General features: G+C 42.1%; 1 protein-coding gene across 4 annotated transcripts in view; it reads left to right on the forward strand.

The window, feature by feature from the left end:
- Positions 1-12563, forward strand: part of magi2a (membrane associated guanylate kinase, WW and PDZ domain containing 2a) — a 273251-nt gene that overhangs the window by 74454 nt on the left and 186234 nt on the right. The window lies entirely within an intron of this gene.

The raw sequence follows: 12563 nt of genomic DNA on the forward strand, positions 1-12563 counted from the left end.
GGGCTTTTTTATACAGGTGCTCTGTGTTGCATGACCAGTCCAGTTTATTGTCCACCCACAGCCCGAGGTACTTGTACTTGTTGACCACCTCCACCTCCTCCCCCTCTATCTGAACTGGCAGTGGACCTTCTCTGGACCTCCCGAAGTCCACAACCAGTTCCTTAGTCTTTGAGGTGTTGAGTTGCAGGTGGTTTGTGTGACTCCATGCGACAAAGTTCCTCACCAGACTTCTGTACTCCTCTTCCTGATCATCCCAGATACACCCCATGATGGCCGTGTCATCTGCAAACTTCTGAATGTGGCATAATTCAGAGTTGTAGCAGAAGTCAGAGGTGTACAGGGTGAAGAGAAGAGGGGACAGCACAGTTCCCTGTGGTGCTCCTGTGCTGCTGACCACAGTGTCAGACGTGATGTCCTTCAGCCTGACGTACTGTGGGCTGTCGGTGAGGTAGTCGGAGATCCAAGCCACCAGGCAGGGGTCCACCTCCATCCTGTTCAGTTTTTCCTGAAGCATACAGGGCCGGATGGTATTAAAGGCACTGGAAAAGTCAAGAAACAGTATCCTGACCGTGCCTTTTCCCCCATCCAGGTGTGAGTGGGCTCTGTGTAGGAGGTACAGGATGGCATCCTCCACTCCGACACCCGCCTTGTATGCAAACTGTAGTGGGTCCTGGGCATGTTGTACCTGTGGTCGGAGGAAGTTGAGGAAGAGCCGCTCTAGAGTCTTCATAAGATGTGACGTCAGTGCCACCGGTCGGAAGTCATTCAGCTCATTGGGCCGGTTCTTTTTGGGGACCGGGACGATGCAGGATGTCTTCCATAGGGCGGGCACTCTCCCCAGTCGCAGACTGAGGTTGAAGACTCGTTGTAGCGGCTCCCCAAGTTCAGCAGCACACGCCTTTAGCATCCTAGGACACACCTTGTCTGGGCCTGCTGCCTTTCTGGGGCGAAGCTTCCTCAGTTGCCTCCTGACCTGATCCACTGTGACACTGGGAGATGTTTGGGAGGAGGGGAGGGGGGGAGATGTCTTGCTGCTGAGAGAGGGATTGGAGGAGGGGGGTGTCATGGTGTCAGGAAGGGGGGGAAGCGAGGGAGGCAGGAGAGTGGGGGGAGGACTCTGTAGTGAAGGTGAGGGTGAGGGTGGGGGGGTTGTGGGCTGGTCAAACCTGTTGAAGAAGTTGTTGAGTTCGTTTGCCTTCTCCACAGTCCCCCCCACTGTGCTTTTCTTGGTGTTGTGGAACAAAGTGCTTAAGTGCTTTGCAGCAGCGAGTGGTAAATCTGGGTAAATCTGGCTGTCAAGTTAATGTGGGCTGCCAAATTTAGCTCGATCTAGCAGCCTGTAGAGGCATTATTGATATGTGGTCAGTTTAATCTGCCAAATATCTCTTCTTTTTAAAGAGTGGGATTGAGAGATATAGCAGCTTAAATTGTGTTTACTGATCTCTGATAATGGATTGGATTTATATAGCGCTTTTCAAGGCACCCAAAGCGCTTTACAATGCCACTATTCATTCACTCTCGCATTCATACACTGGTGGAGGCAAGCTACGGTTGTAGCCACAGCTGCCCTGGGGCAGACTGACAGAAGCGAGGCTGCCATTTCGCGCCATCGGCCCCTCTGGCCAACACCAGTAGGCGGTAGGGTAAAGTGTCTTGCCCAAGGACACAACGACCAGGACAGAGAGCCCAGGGATCGAACCGGCGACCTTCCGGTTACAGATACGCTTCCCAACCCCCTGAGCTCAATACACACTGAGCTTCACAATAAAGCTCAGTGTGTATTGATTTACTATAATTTCTAGAACTGTTAAAAATGATTAATGAAAACACCTTTAAGGTTCTCCGTACTAGTATTTATTTACAGCTCCAATCAGTGTAAATGCAATATTTATCTAGCATTTCTAGAGTGTTTATAGAGTATTTATTTATCACAAACCCTTTGGGACTGACCTTTTAGGCCTAACCGTAAACAGCACAAACACGCATTGCATGCCAATTCAGCCGTGACGCTACTCATACATGCTGCAGCTGATCAACACATTAAAATCACACCTGGTTTGTATCAAATAAAATTCATGCATGCAGATAATTTGCTCAGTAGAACACTTTGTGTAATCACATCCTTTTTACACAAAATCAGGTTTAAATGAAGCTCAGCCAAACGTTTAGTTCACCTCTGCCATACCACAAAAATCACATTCATGAATATAAGTAGCTGTCTGATGTGTTTCAGTGTATGGCAGGTTCAAAAATGTTTGTTTGCACAAGTCTGCATAAAAGCCAGAATTAGGTTTGGGCTTCCATGGTCCAACTGGGTGTTGATGCAAGTGAAGGAGGCTATCATCAGGCTGACAGACCTAAATTAATCAGAGAGACAGCAAAGATTTAAGAAGTGGCATAAAACTGTCATCATTGTCAAAGTCTGTAATCAAAAGATTACTTCATGAATGGAAATACAGACGCTCTGCAATAAGGTGCAAACCACTGGTTACACTCCAGAACTGAAAGACAAGATTAGAGTTTATAAAAAAAATGTAAACATCTAAAAGGCTCTGGTAAATAAAATTATTTGGACAAATGAAACCAAGATTAACTTCTTCCAGAAGGATGGGAAGATAAAAAGTGTGGAGAAGGAGGGAAACAGCCCGTGATCTGAAGCACACCAAATTATCTGTCAAGTTTGGTAGAAGCATGGTGTATATATCTGTCTGTGAAATCAGGCCACTAGTGTTTATTGATATTACTGCTGATAGAAGTAGCAGGATTGATTCTGAAGTATACTGACATATATATTAAATCAATATTGATCAAAAAGTATAAATGAATACTGACCTGAAGAACACTGTAAAAGCAACCCAAGAGTTTCAAAGAGGCACCTTTGCTTGTTGCTTTAATCTGATTTAAACCCAAATTAATCCCAAATAGATAGTTTTAGGGCTGTTCGATATAACGATATATATCGGATGACAATATAAAAACTTCTATCCTTTCATTTTACGCTATCCTTTGTTTCGTGGTGTCGCAAAATAAACTGTTTATGGCAATATTTTTTCATTGTTTTGATGGTCACTGTAGTGGCTATATTAATTTCTTAAAGTTCTCTCTTTCTCTTATATTTAATATAACCACACTATGGACAGACAAGCGCCTGTTTTTATGCATTGTGGTTAGCAACAACGACGGTAACAGCATCGCGTCCGCTTGTTTATTTTCCACATAAACCTTTCACAATAAAGCTCAAGATCCTTTTGAGACTTTTCAAAATAAACTGAATCACGTGAAAGAGCAGATTATTTACGGATGAGAATTAAAAAAGAGCCGGCAGGTGCTAAAAAATAAACCTTAGACTCAAATGTTAGAACAGGCTTCTCCCCGCAGCACGCCGTGTAATAAATACTCAAAGAAAACGGCGGCTGTTACAACCTATGTCCAAAAATGTATCGTTTCATGCATCGGTTAAAACACTCGACTCCAGCTACATGACGCACAGCTGGAAACACTTCCCGCAAGTCGAGCTGCCTGAGATTCACAGAACTTACAGATTTGTGATTTATATCATTATCGGACGATAGAATTCTTATATCGGGATATGAGATTTTGGTCATATCGCACAGCCCTAGGTGGTTTTGTATTATGAGAAGGGAAGTTTGCTCATGATGTGATGTAAAAACATAAAAGAAGATTAGAGGGGGGAAAAGTTATGTTATTTAATAGTTTTTACCTGTTCATCTGATATCCACATGCATATATGTCCACTGCTAGAGACCCTTTCCCAGTTCTCCTCTTTAGATTTAGCTATAGGAAGGATTTCTATCAGATCACTGATTTAAAACAAGAGTGACTTAATTAACTGATTATGCTACAAATAGCAGAGGCAGTGTGTGATCATGTGGGATGATGGTTGTAGTCTGACAGTTATTTTATTCCATGTGTATTTATTTATTTATTTAACCTCTGGTCGTGTTGTTTTACAATGACAGGGGTGTTGGCACATTTTCTTCCTTTCAGCAGTTTTTGTTCTATTTGTGATTTTAGTATTGATGGCAGCAAAAAAACTCTTACACTTTCAAATTGCGTTTTTCTTTACTTTCGATTTCATTCATGTACTGCAATGACATTAAGGAATTTTCTGCATCCTTTAAAGGGTGAAGATACTGAATGGAAAGGATTCCTGTCGATAAAATTGAGCAGTTTTGGATATTTATTTAAAAAAATAAACATGTATCCACAGCGATATAAACTGGACAACAAGAATATGTATGCACATTTCTGTTAATGTGCTGAATCTATCCAGAATTTTATGCTTCTGGCTCCAGGCTTTCCTTGCCAAGAGACAGATGCTGAGCATCAGGAACGCACACAAATGCTCACATATAAGTCAGCAGCTGGTGGGGTGAATGAATTTCCGTGGCAGTGGATGAGCTGAAGTTGGTCAGCATAAAGCAATGGAAGGAAGGCATGCTGTGTAATCACCTGTGGGACTTGGTGAAACTTTGGAGCCATATTTCAGGGTCTTGTCCTGTATTTTCAGAACATGAGTTTTGGTTTTCATGACATCTGTACAAAACATATACTCGACGGTCATATAATTATGATTGATATATATGTGTGTATGTGTGTATATATATATATATATACACACACACACACACTGAAATATATATATATTAAGGGTTTGTTTCATATATTCAATATGTATAAAAATTAATTTTAAAAAATTAGGGCTGAGTGCCCTCTACTTTTTATTCATTTGTTATCATACTCCATCTATACTTTATACTAAATACTTTGTCTATGTATAAATCCTATTTTATGACCTCATAATTTGTATTAATGGTTGACTATGACAGTTTTACACCTCTTTCACCCCTTAATTGATAAGATGTATGGTTAATTTTGACAGTACAAGCTGTCTACATCATAGAAATGTCAGCACATATACCACACTGTAAATCTGTCATAACAGGCCATTGCTTCTGACCATATATGCTGACATTAACCATAAACAGGAATGTAATCTGGTAACCTGGTAATGATGAGTATGTAACTGTTTTAAGATTTGGACTCAAATTGGAAAATAATTGGTGCCTAAAGTTTGAAACAACCAAGATTTAAAGAGCCACTGTCACGGTCTGTGGAGACAGACCGTGCGGAGGTGTGTGTGGTGGACCCAGGTGCGAACACAGGTGAGGAGATGGGAGTGAACTTAAACTGAAAGCGAGCCTTCATTTGGGCTGATACAGACGGGAGTAGACAAAACATAACAGGGACAGAGACCGCAACTAACCAGAAACCTAAACTGGAAAAACCCTAACATGAGTGAAAGGAATAACTATGATCACTGTGAACAGAATGCTGTGCAGATGCATGGAAACTGTGAACCAAATGGCGTTACGAAACGGACATGAACATGACCTGCAGGGAACCTCATCGCGTGGATGCGTGGAAAAACAACATAAACCAAATGGCATATTCTTGACCAGTGGGAAGGTACACAGACTGAATGAAACACAGAGACTAAATACCCACAGGGATGATCAGGGGAAGTAGAAACACATGAGGAAGAACAGCTGACACAGATGAACCTAATGACAGGACAGGGGCAGTGAAACTAAATACAATGAACAAAGAACACCAGACTCTTTCAAAATAAAACAGGAAACATGGAGACATAGACATGACACGAACTTGACAACAAGGACCACACGGACATGAAACATGACAGGTAGACAGTACAGGGGGAGATGACAGAAACAACTTAGAAACAAAGGACTAAACTGCAGCCTAGAAATTAACTGGATGAGCTAAACTAGAACACAAATGAATACAAAAGATACATAAAAACTCAAACACTGGGTCACACGACCCAGTACCGTGACAGCCATACAGGAAAAGAAGGAAGCGCCAGCAGTTCTTTTCTCAATATAAGGGGCACTGGTCACTTTCAGCCTCTGACCTGCATATGCTTAAGGGCTACTCTCTTTCGGTGCTTCTTGCTTTCCTCTTTGTTTTTGTTGAACCTGCACCTCTGTGGGCGTCCAATAAAAAAGGCTGAATTGAATCTGCTCTCCTCCAGTGATTTTGTATTTTGTTTTTAATATATATTTTGGCTTTAAAAAGGTTCTTAAAAGTCTGACTCTACATCTCTTTGGGCCAAAGATGTTTAACAATTACTTCAAATTTGTGACCCGACTTCAGCAGAATGCTTTATAAGAAAATTGCTGTGGGAATACTTTTGTTTCCCATTTCTGATGATTGGTTTTCAAAGTACTGATCTTATAAGGGTTTTCAGTCTTGGCAGACTATTTGTCCTCCCGTAAAATATCACTTATCTTTAAGTGTTACCATGTGTGATGCTGCTATCATGTTCCTTCCGATAACGGTTCCATATCCCTGTTGGTTTAGAAAAAACGAGGCATCAGCGATAGGCTATAAAATAAAGAGTTAGTTAAAATCTAATCATCCAGCACAATTTCTCTTTATGAAAATTAGTGACTCTATAATAACATCGCACAGCTTCAACCTTTGTTCATTTAATGGGTGTTGAGAGGATTTTTTTTCCTAGAGCAAAACATTATGTACGGCAGCCTGGTATCACCAAAACAGTGAAAATATGAATTCTGAAAACCCTCACGTGAGTTTCAATTTCCAAGGGCTATTTTTAACAGTCCCAGACTTAAATCCACCCAAAGCCTTCCAGATGATATAATATATCATTATATCATTTTCTTCGTTACGATAACGTATATCATTCATTTATTTTAATATTGAAAAGATAGCAGACTCCAAAGGCCTTTCAGCCACCTGTACAAAAAAGCCTGTGTAGAGTATGTCTGTATAGTCATCGAATCAGACCTCCTCATATTAGATGAATGGCGTTCATTAAATCATCTTAAGTAGAAACCTGTTTGAATGGACCCACTCATTCGGCTCTAACAAAGGAAACATGAAGGCTCATATTCCAGACGTATACTTGCTTTCATTCATTTCCTTGACTCTCGAACATCGTTCATTATGTTATCTTTTGAAAGATGAATACAACTGTTTCATGGGACAACTGTTTGTTCCAATTCTGTATTAAATTAGTTGTAAATAACAGCAGCTGTTTGACTGATGGTTAAGAAGCTACGAATTGTAAAAACAGTGCTTTGTTCCTTTTACCCTAAATCATATAAATTGAGGCATAAAGATTAATGAGGGTTGTCAGTTTTTTTTCTCATTTCATGTAAACCTATGTAGGTGGTAGGAGCAAAAAATGTTGTCCCAGAACTATTTAAATAATATTTTTGTGTGTATTTGCATGTAGCTCCATCTGAAAGCCAGTTGGCGTTTATGGATTCTAGCGATTCACCACAGAGTTGGCATCGTGCTTTCCTATTGAAGACTAATCAACAGAGCGCAGTGTGTGTCTGGTGAAACTGGCAAGGTTTTAAGCCCATCCTGATCATTTAATTAGTCTGATTATCCAAACAGCTGTCTGCTGGTGCTCTTTCTGACTTCAAGTCGCACACAAACACATGCGTGCACGCTGAGTGATGATGCTACATATGCGCCTGCTCACGGATGCCCTTGGAGCGCGTGTGATAAATAGTGTCATTGAAGCTGTGATGACAGCACTCCAAGCTGACTGACTGTCAGCATGAAATCTTCCATGCTGCGCTGTTCTTGACAGTGCAAAAGGTCTTTGGGCAATTGTGGAAGATTTTGTTAAATTCTTAAATGATCAAAAAGGGCAAAAAAGTCTTGAAATGACAATAGGCTCTGCCAATAGACAATATATTGATCCTTATATGCCAGTTGTGTATTTAGTCCATCAAGATGACCATGTGAGGTGGTTTGTCTTTATTTTTACAAGCTTTAGTCACTCAGACGTTTCTGACCAAGGGGTTGTTTTAGAGGTGACAACATCTTTTCAATCACAAATGCAAATATTAGGAAATGGCCATCTCTGGAGCTGAAATACGAGGCTGGTGTGAAAGTCCCGGAAACTGTAGTTCCTTAAGTGGCCACTTGAGGCTGTCTCTAAAAATGGACGTCCCATTTTATCAGCAAAGAAGTTTTCCAACTCAGCCTAGATTAGAAGAAAAAAGAGCTTTTCTTTCTTGGGGTAAAACTGATCTTAAAAACAAGTGCTGCTTTGCTCTGATGCAGGAGTAGCTTCGCTGAAGACGTGGTTCAAACGTCTCTTATGTTTATGTTTTAGCTGAGTAAGGAAATCTATTATTAAGAATTTGTCAACAACTTATTTCCAACTGCAAGCCAAGTGCAACCAACCATGAATAATTCATTGCAAGCCTAGTTTAAATTGTTGAAGGCAAATGAACTGAAAGGGCATATGCCATATGCCATGCATTTAAAAACTGACATCTTTTTAGAGTAGACTGCTGTCCTTGAGAGTTTTTCCTCCACCTTAATATCTTGCAGTGGTAGCCAGAACTCCTCTGTGAGCTTGACTGGTTTGTGCCTAGGTATGAGGCAGTTAACTCTTATAACACCTTGATCCCCTGGAGGAACCAGCTGCTCTCTTGTTTTTTGACTCTCCACAGGCTGTTCGCTCTTTCTCTCTCTCCCAGCCTCCCAGGGGATTTACATGACACCTGCTGAGCTTAAACAGGGAATTGTCTTCTTCTGCAGAGCAACAACAATTTTCCTTCATCCATCTGTTTTAGAAACAGTAATAAAAAAAATCTGATTTTGGCTCTAAACACACCAGAAGTGCTCCCTCAACTGCACGGAGGAGTCTTTTCATTTTGCATCGTGCTAAGATGCTTTTTCATGTCTTGCGTGCATGGAGCCATTTGCTCAAGGTGAAAGTGGAAGCAATAACGGCCTAATAGACGTGAATGCTTGATTCATGTTAAGCTGATAATGCATCAGCGAGTGGATTTTCCTCGGGTACTGTCAATTTGCAGTCATTTTTTTGTACTTCCTCCAGCCCTCTTGTTTTTACGCTCGCTCTGTCATTCACCTTTCCCCATTGGCAGCTTTGTGATGTTATGAGGGCATCTCTGTCAGGAACCACCTTAACAGGAAAAAAACAACAACTTTGCATCACATTAAAAGACCTCCTTCATCCTTATACACCTCATTGACTATAGAGTTGCTGCTTGATTTGCACCCTTATGCACTCTTGCCTGCCCACATACTCACACAATCTATTTTTGGATCTGTGGCCACATATTGGGATGTATTGAGTAGAGACTGTGGTGGTGGTTGCTCTAACTGATTCTTGTTGTTTATGGAAATTTTTGGCCATACTTCCAGAAGTAGATTTGTGAGATCAGTTTCCACTGTAATTCACCCCAAAGGTGTTCTATTGGGTTAAGGGTCAGGACTCTGTACAGGCCAGTCATGTTCTTCTACACCAAACCTGCTCATCCATGTCTTTATGGACCTTGCTTTGTGCACTAGTGGGCAACTTGCAACTACTGAAAAAGTGGCCTACCATTTCCTAGCTGAGTGCCTTTTGTTCCCCTGTCGCTTCCACTTAGCTACCACTAACACTTGACTGTGTAATATTTACTAGTGAGGCAATGTCACGACTAGAGTTGTTGCGCAGGTGGCATCCTATCATGCCACAACGCTGGAATTCACTGAGCTCCTAAGAGCGACCCATTCTTTCACAAATGGTTGTAGAAGGAGTCTGCATGCCTACAGTAGGTGCTTGATTTCATACACCTGTGGCCATGCATGGGATTGGAACACCTGAAGTCAATGATTTGGATGAGTAATTGAATACTTGGTAATATAGTGTATAATAAAAACCATTCCACTTCACGAGTAATGGAATGAGACTGATTCGTTTAGGGACAATAGCTAAACTGTATGAATATAAACTAGTACACATCTTCCCGTGTAAATCAAAACTCACACCTAGTTTACGTGCTGCTGTATTTTATGTAATTTTCTCCCTGCTTTGCTGTCTACGCTCTCAAATAGAAGTTAAATATCTCAAAAACCTTTACCTGGGTTGTTTTCCCTTCAAGGTAGTATTCTTGTTCCAGTATTGCTGCTATTTTTAGCCTGGAAGTCCCATTCAGACCACTTGCAAGTGTTTGATCTCCGCTCTATCACAACAGTGACCCTTCAACTTGAATTTCAGTTTGGTGAAGAGGATGAAGTCACAGGGAGTCAAATCTGGCAAGCTCCAAAAAGCTCCTACATTTTTTATTGCCCTGCGCGCGGCAAGGTAATGGCACGATGGCACGCACAACCGTTTAGTTGATTTGGGACCAGTGTCTTACCTCCAACGCTTCAGGAAATTGCAGTAGAACTCTGCCCTGACAGTCTGATCCTGAAAGATGAATTCACAGTACACGTCCTTGTGAATGTGGAAAAGTGAAATGTGAAATGTGAAAAAATGTGAAAAAAAACAAGCTCACTCCTGGTCATGCTCCTGAACTCATGCGTCGTCTTCTTTCATTGAAAACTGCTGTTTAGTCTCTGGTTCATAACTAGACATCCAGCTCTGCTTCAAGAAACACAAAGAGCAAAAAGATGCATTTCTTATTGCTGATAAACCATTAAAAAAAACCAAACCCTTTTTTACATTGTGGGAAGTTTTAGAAAATGGAACATTACATATATGGGATTTTATATCAGTATCAACATCAGTGTGCTGTAAAGCTTTACAAAGATTCAATTTGAAACAGAGAATAAATGTCATTGCCAAGATGGCACGTATGACGTGACCAGAAATGAAAAAAATGCTATGGGTTTCTAAACACAGAGTAAACAAACAGCAAATTAATTAGTAGGAATACTGTTCTGTGGGAGTGAGACAGCACTGCGTTTGGCTGAAGCATATTATTTAGTTTCGCCACATGGTTTCTGATGGTGGAAGATGGTCATTTCCAAGCCATCTGGATGCTATAAGCCAAGGAAGACGATGTGGCAGAGATTTGCTTTTATTCACTAATAGGCATATAAAAACCCATGTAGTGCACTGTACAGCAGATGGGGGGCGTTGCAGGACCTGCGAATCTGAAGGGAAAACCAGGGATTTCATTGCGATCGGTCCCCACAGCCAAAGCTGTGCTTCAACAGTCGCTCTCCCTCACTCGCAGCATCACACACTTCCCTTCCCCTCCGCTTTGCCACCGTCTCTCACACACACACACTCTCTCTCTTTGCTTCAGTGTTTCTCAACCACTCATTCTGCTGCGCTCGCCCGTGTCATCTCTCCTCTGTGGAGTGCAGAGAGAGGTGATTCAGCTCGCGGGCTGACTGGCAGTTGCTGGACTGGGCAAACAGAGACAGAGTTGAGGACCTGAGGGACAGGACAGTACTGTTTGAGGGGGGGGATTCCATCGGGAGAGATACAGCGCAAGATTACCTCCAGTGGAGATTATTTGCATCACAAAACCTGTGGAAAGAGGACTGTGACTCTCTCTGTGTAGTGGATGCACAACCGCTGCCTGTGGAAGAGGTGCCATTCACTGTTTTAATTTTTGTGCTTTTGTGTGTGTGTGTGTGTGTGTGTGTGTGTGTGTGTGTGTGTGTGTGTGTGTGTGTTTGTGTGTGTGTGTGTGTGTGTGTGTGTGTGTGTGTGTGTGTCACCTTTTCAGTATGCAGATTCACCGGCTTGCCTTCTTTTCTTATGCAAATGTAAATTGGCTGGTTGTACTGCTCTACACCTTTGACAGAGACTCAGATGGAGCCGGTCTCTGTATTTCAGGTTTGCATGATTATAATGCAACGCTGCGTGAAATAGTTTGGGATTTATGCATCTTGCTGTATTTGTGTGTGTGTGTGTGTGTGTGTGTGTGTGTGTGTGTGTGTGTGTGTGTGTGTGTGTGTGTGTGTGTAGTTCAAGAACACAGAAGTGAAGAACCAGAATGTGCTGAATAATTGATCCCCAGTATGACAGAAAACTTCCAAACTAGGTTATTCTTGAATTAATGTGCCACTCATTATATTTGCTGCTATTTCACCCACCTTCCCTCTGAGCTCGTTTACAGTCGATTGTGTGGATACCCCCGTCTCTACATGTGTGCACTGGTGATATGCATGCTCTCCAACATATCATGCGTGGATGTCGTTGCCTCGGGAGCACACGGGGGTAAAGAAGGGGGCAGCTAAGTGGTATGTGGCACTGTGCCAAGTTGCCGCTTCAAACTGGATGTTGAAGGTTAGTCAAATCCACTCGGTTCATGCAGAGGAGTAACAAACATGACAAGTATGTTGGCTAAAGCGACACCGTGAGGAATCCCTTAAGTAACATCAGCCGACCATTCCCCCTCCTCCACTTAGCCGTCCTGTCTTGCCTCCATTTCAAATGTGATTATACGAGTGTGTGGCAGAGTAGATAGATGGAGTATTTGTTGCAGAAGGAGGAGGTGGAGGTAAAGCTTGTTTTAGTTTGCTACTTTCTACCCCCACCCCCCCCCCCCCCCCCCCCCCCACCCCTGCCACGGGATTGCTTTTGCCTTCCTTCCCGCTTATCCCTTACCTCCACTTGTCTGTGGTCCCTTGATCACTTTTTAACCCCCTCAGTCCTGCTGAGCCAGCAGGATTCACTGGTTTTAAACTGAAGTCCATTTACAGAGCTGGGATTGCTAGAG

Source organism: Rhamphochromis longiceps, linkage group LG17 (genome assembly GCF_057381845.1).
Source record: "Rhamphochromis longiceps isolate RC_006_pf linkage group LG17, R_longiceps_female_GT1.1, whole genome shotgun sequence".
NCBI lineage: Eukaryota > Metazoa > Chordata > Actinopteri > Cichliformes > Cichlidae > Rhamphochromis > Rhamphochromis longiceps.